We start from the raw sequence: 12,290 nt of genomic DNA, 5'->3' as shown, positions 1-12,290 counted from the left end.
TCGAGGATATTTTCGATAAGGTAGCTCAGACAACGTTAAGGTTTACATGTAGTGGCATATTGCTCCTGCAGGACTGACCACAGTAATAATTAAAGAGTGGAAAGAAAGAAAGTAGGTCGAGCAGCTGGCAGCAGTAACTATGACTCTCTTAAGGTAGCCAAATGCCTCGTCACTCGGCGAGATTTATTTGAAAACTCGAGGAAATCGTCGTTGAAGTAAATCAGACAACGGTAACATGCACAGGTGGTGGCGTATCGCTCTGCAGGACTGACCACAGTACGATTTAAAGGGAGGAAAGATTCAAAGAAGGGGGAGCAGCTGGCTGCAGTAACTATGACTCTCTTAAGGTAGCCAAATGCCTCGTCACTCGGCGAAATTTATTTGAAAACTCGAGGAAATCGTTGTTGAAGTAACTCAGACAACGGTAACATGGAGGAAAGATTCAAAGAAGGGGGAGCAGCTGGCTGCAGTAACTATGACTCTCTTAAGGTAGGCAAATGCCTCGTCACTCGGCGAAATTTATTTGAAAACTCGAGGAAATCGTTGATGAAGTAACTCAGACAACGGTAACATGGACAGGTGGTGGCGTATCGCTTCTGCAGGACACCAAGGTACGAATTAAAGAGAGGAAAGATTCAAAGAAGAGGGAGCAGCTGCCTGCAGTAACTATGACGCTCTTAACGTAGCCAAATGCCTCGTCATCCGGCGAGGTACATTTGCTAACTCGAGAGACTCGTAGTGGGAGTAACAGAGACGACGTTAACGTGGACATATAGTGGCACATCGGTTCTGTAGGACAGCCATAGCAAGAATGATAGAGAGAATGGGCTTAGAAAAGTGGGAGCAGCAGGCAGGGGTACTATGACTCCCTTAAGGTAGCCAAATGCCTCGTCACCATGTAAATTTTTTTTTGAAAACTCGAGGATATTTTCGTTAAGGTAGCTCAGACAACGTTATGGTTTTCATGTAGTGGCATATTGCTCCTGCAGGACTGACCACAGTAATAATTAAAGAGTGGAAAGAAAGAAAGTAGGTCGAGCAGCTGGCAGCAGTAACTATGACTCCCTTAAGGTAGCCAAATGCCTCGTCACTCGGCGAAATTTATTTGAAAACTCGAGGAAATCGTCGTTGAAGTAACTCAGACAACGGTAACATGGACAGGTGGTGGCGTATCGCTTCTGCAGGACACCAAGGTACGAATTAAAGAGAGGAAAGATTCAAAGAAGGGGGAGCAGCTGCCATCAGTAACTATGACGCTCTTAACGTAGCCAAATGCCTTGTCATCCGGCGAGGTACATTTGCTAACTCGATTGACTCGTATGGGAGTAACAGAGACGACGTTAACGTGGACATATTGTGGCACATCGGTTCTGTAGGACAGCCATAGCAAGAATGATAGAGAGAAAGGGCTTATAAAAGTGGGAGCAGCAGGCAGGGGTACTATGACTCCCTTAAGGTAGCCAAATGCCTCGTCACCATGTAAAATTTTTTTTGAAAACTCGAGGATATTTTCGATAAGGTAGCTCAGACAACGTTAAGGTTTACATGTAGTGGCATATTGCCCCTGCAGGACTGACCACAGTAATAATTAAAGAGTGGAAAGAAAGAAAGTAGGTCGAGCAGCTGGCAGCAGTAACTATGACTGTCTTAAGGTAGCCAAATGCCTCGTCACTCGGCGAGATTTATTTGAAAACTCGAGGAAATCGTCGTTGAAGTAAATCAGACAACGGTAACATGCACAGGTGGTGGCGTATCGCTCTGCAGGACTGACCACAGTACGAATTAAAAACAGGAAAGATTCAAAGAAGGGGGAGCAGCTGCCTGCAGTAACTATGACGCTCTTAACGTAGCCAAATGCCTCGTCATCCGGCGAGGTACATTTGCTAACTCGAGAGACTCGTAGTGGGAGTAACAGAGACGACGTTAACGTGGACATATGGTGGCACTTCGGTTCTGTAGGACAGCCATAGCAAGAATGATAGAGAGAAAGGGCTTCGAAAAGTGGGAGCAGCAGGCAGGGGTACTATGACTCCCTTAAGGTAGCCAAATGCCTCGTCACCATGTAAAATTTTTTTTGAAAACTCGAGGATATTTTCGATAAGGTAGCTCAGACAACGTTAAGGTTTACATGTAGTGGCATATTGCTCCTGCAGGACTGACCACAGTAATAGTTAAAGAGTGGAAAGAAAGAAAGTAGGTCGAGCAGCTGGCAGCAGTAACTATGACTCACTTAAGGTAGCAAATGCCTCGTCACTCGGCGAGATTTATTTGAAAACTCGAGGAAATCGTCGTTGAAGTAAATCAGACAACGGTAACATGCACAGGTGGTGGCGTATCGCTCAGCAGGACTGACCACAGTACGATTTAAAGGGAGGAAAGATTCAAAGAAGGGGGAGTAGCTGGCTGCAGTAACTATGACTCTCTTAAGGTAGCCAAATGCCCTGTCACTCGGCGAAATTTATTTGAAAACTCGAGGAAATCGTTGTTGAAGTAACTCAGACAACGGTAACATGGAGGAAAGATTCAAAGAAGGGGGAGAAGCTGGCAGCAGTAACTATGACTCTCTTAAGGTAGCCAAATGCCTCGTCACTCGGCGAAATTTATTTGAAAACTCGAGGAAATCGTTGTTGAAGTAACTCAGACAACTGTAACATGGACAGGTGGTGGCGTATCGCTTCTGCAGGACTAACCACAGTACGAATTAAAGACAGGAAAGATTCAAAGAAGGGGGAGCAGCTCCCTGCAGTAACTATGACGCTCTTAACGTAGCCAAATGCCTCGTCATCCGGCGAGGTACATTTGCTAACTCGAGAGACTCGTAGTGGGAGTAACAGAGACGACGTTAACGTGGACATATAGTGGCACATCGGTTCTGTAGGACAGCCATAGCAAGAATGATAGAGAGAATGGGCTTAGAAAAGTGGGAGCAGCAGGCAGGGGTACTACGACTCCCTTAAGGAAGGTCGAGCAGCTGGCAGCAGTAACTATGACTCTCTTAAGGGTGCCAAATGCCTCGTCACTCTGCGAAATCTATTTGAAAACTCGAGGAAATCGTTGTTGAAGTAACTCATACAACAGTAACATGGACAGGTGGTGGCGTATCGCTTCTGCAGGACACCACAGTACGATTTAAAGGGAGGAAAGATTCAAAGAAGGGGGAGCAGCTTCCTGCAGTAACTATGACGCTCTAATGGTAGCCAAATGCCTCGTCATCCGGCGAGTCACATTTGCTAACTCGAGAGACTCGTAGTGGGAGTAACAGAGACGACGTTAACGTGGACATATAGTGGCACATCGGTTCTGTAGGACAGCCATAGCAAGAATGATAGAGAGAAAGGGCTTAGAAAAGTGGGAGCAGCAGGCAGGGGTACTACAACTAGCTTAAGGTAGCCAAATGTCTCGTCACCATGTAAAATTTTTTTTGAAAACTCGAGGATATTTTCGTTAAGGTAGCTCAGACAACGTTAAGGTTTACATGTAGTGGCATATTGCTCCTACAGGACTGACCACAGTAATAATTAAAGAGTGGAAAGAAAGAAAGTAGGTCGAGCAGCTGGCAACAGTAACTATGACTCTCTTAAGGTAGCCAAATGCCTCGTCACTCGGCGAAATTTATTTGAAAACTCGAGGAAATCGTTGTTGAAGTAACTCAGACAACGGTAACATGGAGGAAAGATTCAAAGAAGGGGGAGAAGCTGGCAGCAGTAACTATGACTCTCTTAAGGTAGCCAAATGCCTCGTCACTCGGCGAAATTTATTTGAAAACTCGAGGAAATCGTTGTTGAAGTAACTCAGACAACTGTAACATGGACAGGTGGTGGCGTATCGCTTCTGCAGGACTAACCACAGTACGAATTAAAGACAGGAAAAATTCAAAGAAGGGGGAGCAGCTGCCTGCAGTAACTATGACTCTCTTAAGGTAGCCAAATGCCTCGTCATCCGGCGAGGTACATTTGCTAACTCGAGAGACTCGTAGTGGGAGTAACAGTGACGACGTTATCGTGGACATATAGTGGCACATCGGTTCCGTAGGACAGGCCATAGCAAGAATGATAGAGAGAATGGGCTTAGAAAAGTGGGAGCAGCAGGCAGGAGTACTATGACTCTCTTAAGGTAGCCAAATGAATCGTCACCATGTGAAATTTTTTGTTGAAAACTCGAGGATATCTTCGATAAGGTAGCTCAGACAACGTTAAGGTTTACATGTAGTGGCATATTGCTCCTGCAGGACTGACCACAGTAATAATTAAAGAGTGGAAAGAAAGAAGGTAGGTCGAGCAGCTGGCAACAGTAACTATGACTCTCTTAAGGTAGCCAAATGCCTCGTCACTCGGCGAAATTTATTTAAAAACTCGAGGAAATCGTTGTTGAGGTAAATCAGACAACGGTAACATGCACAGGTGGTGGCGTATCGCTTCTGCAGGACTGACCACAGTACGATTTAAAGGGAGGAAAGATTCAAAGAAGGGGGAGCAGCTGGCTGCAGTAACTATGACTCTCTTAAGGTAGCCAAATGCATCGTCACTCGGCGAAATTTATTTGAAAACTCGAGGAAATCGTTGTTGAAGTAACTCAGACAACGGTAACATGGAGGAAAGATTCAAAGAAGGGGGAGCAGCTGGCTGCAGTAACTATGACTCTCTTAAGGTAGCCAAATGCCTCGTCACTCGGCGAAATTTATTTGAAAACTCGAGGAAATCGTTGTTGAAGTAACTCAGACAACGGTAACATTGACAGCTGGTGGCGTATCGCTTCTGCAGGACACCAAGGTACGAATTAAAGAGAGGAAAGATTCAAAGAAGGGGGAGCAGCTGCCTGCAGTAACTATGACGCTCTTAACGTAGCCAAATGCCTCGTCATCCGGCGAGGTACATTTGCTAACTCGAGAGACTCGTAGTGGGAGTAACAGAGACGACGTTAACGTGGACATATAGTGGCACATCGGTTCTGTAGGACAGCCATAGCAAGAATGATAGAGTGAAAGGGCTTAGAAAAGTGGGAGCAGCAGGCAGGGGTACTATGACTCCCTTAAGGTAGCCAAATGCCTCGTCACCATGTAAATTTTTTTTTGAAAACTCGAGGATATTTTCGTTAAGGTAGCTCAGACAACGTTATGGTTTTCATGTAGTGGCATATTGCTCCTGCCGGACTGACCACAGTAATAATTAAAGAGTGGAAAGAAAGAAAGTAGGTCGAGCAGCTGGCAGCAGTAACTATGACTCTCTTAAGGTAGCCAAATGCCTCGTCATCCGGCGAGGTACATTTGCTCACTCGAGAGACTCGTAGTGGGAGTAACAGTGACGACGTTAACGTGGACATATAGTGGCACATCGGTTCCGTAGGACAGGCCATAGCAAGAATGATAGAGAGAATGGGCTTAGAAAAGTGGGAGCAGCAGGCAGGAGTACTATGACTCTCTTAAGGTAGCCAAATGAATCGTCACCATGTGAAATTTTTTGTTGAAAACTCGAGGATATCTTCGATAAGGTAGCTCAGACAACGTTAAGGTTTACATGTAGTGGCATATTGCTCCTGCAGGACTGACCACAGTAATAATTAAAGAGTGGAAAGAAAGAAGGTAGGTCGAGCAGCTGGCAACAGTAACTATGACTCTCTTAAGGTAGCCAAATGCCTCGTCACTCGGCGAAATTTATTTGAAATCTCGAGGAAATCGTTGTTGAGGTAACTCAGACAACGGTAACATGGACAGGTGGTGGCGTATCGCTTCTGCAGGACTGACCACATAACGACTTAAATGGAGGAAAGACTCAAAGAAGGGGGAGCAGCAGGCTGCAGTAACTGTGACGCTTTTAAGGTAGCAAAATGCCTCGTCATCCGGCGAGGTACATTTGCTAACTCGAGAGACTCGTAGTGGGAGTAACAGAGACGACGTTAACGTGGACGTATAGTGGCACATCGGTTCTGTAGGACAGCCATAACAAGAATGATAGAGAGAAAGGGCTTAGAAAAGTGGGAGCAGCAGGCAGGGGTACTATGACTCCCTTAAGGTAGCCAAATGCCTCGTAACCATGTAAAATTTTTTTTGGAAAACTCGAGGATATTTTCGTTAAGGTAGCTCAGACAACGTTAAGGTTTACATGTAGTGGCATATTGCTCCGGCAGGACTGACCACAGTAATAATTAAAGAGTGGAAAGAAAGAAAGTAGGTCGAGCAGCTGGCAGCAGTAACTATGATTCTCATAAGGTAGCCAAATGCCTCGTCACTCGGCGAAATTTGTTTGAAAACTCGAGGAAATCGTCGTGGAAGTAACTCAGACAACGGTAACATGGACAGGTGGTGGCGTATCGCTTCTGCAGGACACCAAGGTACGAATTAAAGAGAGGAAAGATTCAAAGAAGGGGGAGCAGCTGCCTGCAGTAACTATGACGCTCTTAATGTAGCCAAATGGCTCGTCAGCCGGCGAGGTACATTTGCTAACTCGAGAGACTCGTAGTGGGAGTAACAGAGACGACGTTAACGTGGACATATGGTGGCACATCGGTTCTGTAGGACAGCCATAGCAAGAATGATAGAGAGAAAGGGCTTAGAAAAGTGGGAGCAGCAGGCAGCGGTACTATGACTCCCTTAAGGTAGCCAAATGCCTCGTCACCATGTATAATTTTTTTTGAAAACTCGAGGATATCTTCGATAAGGTAGCTCAGACAACGTTAAGGTTTACATGTAGTGGCATATTGCTCCTGCAGGACTGACCACAGTAATAATTAAAGAGTGGAAAGAAAGAAAGTAGGTCGAGGAGCTATCAGCAGTAACTATGACTCTCTTAAGGTAGCCAAATGCCTCGTCACTCGGCGAAATTTATTTGAAAACTGGAGGAAATCGTCGTCGAAGTAACTCAGACAACGGTAACATATACAGGTGGTGGCGTATCGCTTCTGCAGGACACCAAGGTACGAATTAAAGAGAGGAAAGATTCAAAGAAGGGGGAGCAGCTGGCTGCAGTAACTATGACTCTCTTAAGGTAGCCAAATGCCTCGTCGCTCGGCGAAATTTATTTGAAAACTCGAGGAAATCGTTGTTGAGGTAACTCAGACAACGGTAACATGGACAGGTGGTGGCGTATCGCTTCTGCAGGACTGACCACAGAACGAATTAAAGACAGGAAAGATTCAAAGAAGGGGGAGCAGCTGGCTGCAGTAACTATGACGCTTATAAGGTAGCCAAATGCCTCGTCATCCGGCGAGGTACATTTGCTAACTCGAGAGACTCGTAGTGGGAGTAACAGAGACGACGTTAACGTGGGCATATAGTGGCAGATCGGTTCTGTAGGACAGGCCATAGCAAGAATGATAGAGAGAATGGGCTTAGAAAAGTGGGAGCAGCAGGCAGGAGTACTATGACTCTCTTAAGGTAGCCAAATGAATCGTTACCATGTGAAATTTTTTGTTGAAAACTCGAGGATATCTTCGATAAGGTAGGTCAGACAACGTTAAGGTTTACATGTAGTGGCATATTGCTCCTGCAGGACTGACCACAGTAATAATTAAAGAGTGGAAAGAAAGAAGGTAGGTCGAGCAGCTGGCAGCAGTAACTATGACTCTCTTAAGGTCGCCAAATGCCTCGTCACTCGGCGAAATTTATTTGAAAACTCGAGGAAATCGTTGTTGAGGTAACTCAGACAACGGTAACATGGACAGGTGGTGGCGTATCGCTTCTGCAGGACTGACCACATAACGATTTAAATGGAGGAAAGATTCAAAGAAGGGGGAGCAGCTGGCTGCAGTAACTATGACGCTTATAAGGTAGCCAAATGCCTCGTCATCCGGCGAGGTACATTTGCTAACTCGAGAGACTCGTAGTGGAAGTAACAGAGACGACGTTAATGTGGACATATAGTGGCACATCGGTTCTGTAGGACAGCCATAGCAAGAATGATAGGGAGAAAGGGCTTAGAAAAGTGGGAGCAGCAGGCAGGGGTACTATGACTCCCTTAAGGTAGCCAAATGCCTCGTCACCATGTAAAATTTTTTTTGAAAACTCGAGGATATCTTCGATAAGGTAGCTCAGACAACGTTAAGGTTTACATGTAGTGGCATATTGCTCCTGCAGGACTGACCACAGTAATAATTAAAGAGTGGAAAGAAAGAAAGTAGGTCGAGCAGCTGGCAGCAGTAACTATGACTCTCTTAAGGTAGCCAAATGCCTCGTCACTCGGCGAAATTTATTTGAAAACTCGAGGAAATCGTCGTTGAAGTAACTCAGACAACGGTAACATGGACAGGTGGTGGCGTATCGCTTCTGCAGGACACCAAGGTACGAATTAAAGAGAGGAAAGATTCAAAGAAAAGGGAGCAGCTGCCTGCAGTAACTATGACGCTCTTAATGTAGCCAAATGCCTCGTCATCCGGCGAGGTACATTTGCTAACTCGAGAGACTCGTAGTGGGAGTAACAGAGACGACGTTAACGTGGACATATGGTGGCACATCGGTTCTGTAGGACAGCCATAGCAAGAATGATAGAGAGATAGGGCTTAGAAAAGTGGGAGCAGCAGGCAGGGGTACTATGACTCCCTTAAGGTAGCCAAATGCCTCGTCACCATGTAAATTTTTTTTTGAAAACTCGAGGATATCTTCGATAAGGTAGCTCAGACAACGTTAAGGTTTACATGTAGTGGCACATTGCTCCTGCAGGACTGACCACAGTAATAATTAAAGAGTGGAAAGAAAGAAAGTAGGTCGAGCAGCTGGCAGCAGTAACTATGACTCTCTTAAGGTAGCGAAATGCCTCGTCACTCGGCGAACTTTATTTGAAAACTCGAGGAAATCGTCGTTGAAGTAACTCAGACAACGGTAACATATACAGGTGGTGGCGTATCGCTTCTGCAGGACACCAAGGTACGTATTAAAGAGAGGAAAGATTCAAAGAAGGGGGAGCAGCTTGCTGCAGTAACTACGACTCTCTTAAGGTAGCCAAATGCCTCGTCACTCGGCGAACTTTATTTGAAAACTCGAGGAAATCGTTGTTGAAGTAACTCAGACAACGGTAACATGGACAGGTGGTGGCGTATCGCTTCTGCAGGACACCACAGTACGAATTAAAGACAGGAAAGATTCAAAGAAGGGGGAGCAGCTGCCTGCAGTAACTATGACGCTCTTAAGGTAGCCAAATGCCTCGTCATCCGGCGAGGTACATTTGCTAACTCGAGAGACTCGTAGTGGGAGTAACAGAGACGACGTTAACGTGGACATATTGTGGCACATCGGTTCTGTAGGACAGCCATAGCAAGAATGATAGAGAGAAAGGGCTTAGAAAAGTGGGAGCAGCAGGCAGGGGTACTATGACTCCCTTAAGGTAGCCAAATGCCTCGTCACCATGTAAAATTTTTTTTGAAAACTCGAGGATATCTTCGATAAGGTAGCTCAGACAACGTTAAGGTTTACATGTAGTGGCATATTGCTCCTGCAGGACTGACCACAGTAATAATTAAAGAGTGGAAAGAAAGAAAGTAGGTCGAGCAGCTGGCAGCAGTAACTATGACTCTCTTAAGGTAGCCAAATGCCTCGTCACTCGGCGAGATTTATTTGAAAACTCGAGGAAATCGTCGTTGAAGTAACTCAGACAACGGTAACATGGACAGATGGTGGCGTATCGCTTCTGCAGGACACCAAGGTACGAATTAAAAAGAGAGGAAAGATTCAAAGAAGGGGGAGCAGCTGGCTGCAGTAACTATGACTCTCTTAAGGTAGCCAAATGCCTCGTCATCCGGCGAGGTACATTTGCTAACTCGAGAGACTCGTAGTGGGAGTAACAGTGACGACGTTAACGTGGACATATAGTGGCACATCGGTTCCGTAGGACAGGCCATAGCAAGAATGATAGAGAGAATGGGCTTCGAAAAGTGGGAGCAGCAGGCAGGAGTACTATGACTCTCTTAAGGTAGCCAAACGAATCGTCACCATGTGAAATTTTTTGTTGAAAACTCGAGGATATCTTCGATAAGGTAGGTCAGACAACGTTAAGGTTTACATGTAGTGGCATATTGCTCCTGCAGGACTGACCACAGTAATAATTAAAGAGTGGAAAGAAAGAAGGTAGGTCGAGCAGCTGGCAACAGTAACTATGACTCTCTAAAGGTAGCCAAATGCCTCGTCACTCGGCGAAATTTATTTGAAAACTCGAGGAAATCGTTGTTGAGGTAACTCAGACAACGGTAACATGGACAGGTGGTGGCGTATCGCTTCTGCAGGACTGACCACATAACGATTTAAATGGAGGAAAGATTCAAAGAAGGGGGAGCAGCTGGCTGCAGTAACTATGACGCTTATAAGGTAGCCAAATGCCTCGTCATCCGGCGAGGTACATTTGCTAACTCGAGAGACTCGTAGTGGAAGTAACAGAGACGACGTTAATGTGGACATATAGTGGCACATCGGTTCTGTAGGACAGCCATAGCAAGAATGATAGGGAGAAAGGGCTTAGAAAAGTGGGAGCAGCAGGCAGGGGTACTATGACTCCCTTAAGGTAGCCAAATGCCTCGTCACCATGTAAAATTTTTTTTGAAAACTCGAGGATATCTTCGATAAGGTAGCTCAGACAACGTTAAGGTTTACATGTAGTGGCATATTGCTCCTGCAGGACTGACCACAGTAATAATTAAAGAGTGGAAAGAAAGAAAGTAGGTCGAGCAGCTGGCAGCAGTAACTATGACTCTCTTAAGGTAGCCAAATGCCTCGTCACTCGGCGAAATTTATTTGAAAACTCGAGGAAATCGTCGTTGAAGTAACTCAGACAACGGTAACATGGACAGGTGGTGGCGTATCGCTTCTGCAGGACACCAAGGTACGAATTAAAGAGAGGAAAGATTCAAAGAAAAGGGAGCAGCTGCCTGCAGTAACTATGACGCTCTTAATGTAGCCAAATGCCTCGTCATCCGGCGAGGTACATTTGCTAACTCGAGAGACTCGTAGTGGGAGTAACAGAGACGACGTTAACGTGGACATATGGTGGCACATCGGTTCTGTAGGACAGCCATAGCAAGAATGATAGAGAGATAGGGCTTAGAAAAGTGGGAGCAGCAGGCAGGGGTACTATGACTCCCTTAAGGTAGCCAAATGCCTCGTCACCATGTAAATTTTTTTTTGAAAACTCGAGGATATCTTCGATAAGGTAGCTCAGACAACGTTAAGGTTTACATGTAGTGGCACATTGCTCCTGCAGGACTGACCACAGTAATAATTAAAGAGTGGAAAGAAAGAAAGTAGGTCGAGCAGCTGGCAGCAGTAACTATGACTCTCTTAAGGTAGCGAAATGCCTCGTCACTCGGCGAACTTTATTTGAAAACTCGAGGAAATCGTCGTTGAAGTAACTCAGACAACGGTAACATATACAGGTGGTGGCGTATCGCTTCTGCAGGACACCAAGGTACGTATTAAAGAGAGGAAAGATTCAAAGAAGGGGGAGCAGCTTGCTGCAGTAACTACGACTCTCTTAAGGTAGCCAAATGCCTCGTCACTCGGCGAACTTTATTTGAAAACTCGAGGAAATCGTTGTTGAAGTAACTCAGACAACGGTAACATGGACAGGTGGTGGCGTATCGCTTCTGCAGGACACCACAGTACGAATTAAAGACAGGAAAGATTCAAAGAAGGGGGAGCAGCTGCCTGCAGTAACTATGACGCTCTTAAGGTAGCCAAATGCCTCGTCATCCGGCGAGGTACATTTGCTAACTCGAGAGACTCGTAGTGGGAGTAACAGAGACGACGTTAACGTGGACATATTGTGGCACATCGGTTCTGTAGGACAGCCATAGCAAGAATGATAGAGAGAAAGGGCTTAGAAAAGTGGGAGCAGCAGGCAGGGGTACTATGACTCCCTTAAGGTAGCCAAATGCCTCGTCACCATGTAAAATTTTTTTTGAAAACTCGAGGATATCTTCGATAAGGTAGCTCAGACAACGTTAAGGTTTACATGTAGTGGCATATTGCTCCTGCAGGACTGACCACAGTAATAATTAAAGAGTGGAAAGAAAGAAAGTAGGTCGAGCAGCTGGCAGCAGTAACTATGACTCTCTTAAGGTAGCCAAATGCCTCGTCACTCGGCGAAATTTATTTGAAAACTCGAGGAAATCGTCGTTGAAGTAACTCAGACAACGGTAACATGGACAGATGGTGGCGTATCGCTTCTGCAGGACACCAAGGTACGAATTAAAAAGAGAGGAAAGATTCAAAGAAGGGGGAGCAGCTGGCTGCAGTAACTATGACTCTCTTAAGGTAGCCAAATGCCTCGTCATCCGGCGAGGTACATTTGCTAACTCGAGAGACTCGTAGTGGG

The sequence above is a fragment of the Schistocerca americana genome, chromosome 4 (genome assembly GCF_021461395.2).
Source record: "Schistocerca americana isolate TAMUIC-IGC-003095 chromosome 4, iqSchAmer2.1, whole genome shotgun sequence".
Taxonomy (NCBI): domain Eukaryota; kingdom Metazoa; phylum Arthropoda; class Insecta; order Orthoptera; family Acrididae; genus Schistocerca; species Schistocerca americana.
Note: the sequence above shows the minus strand (reverse complement) of the source record.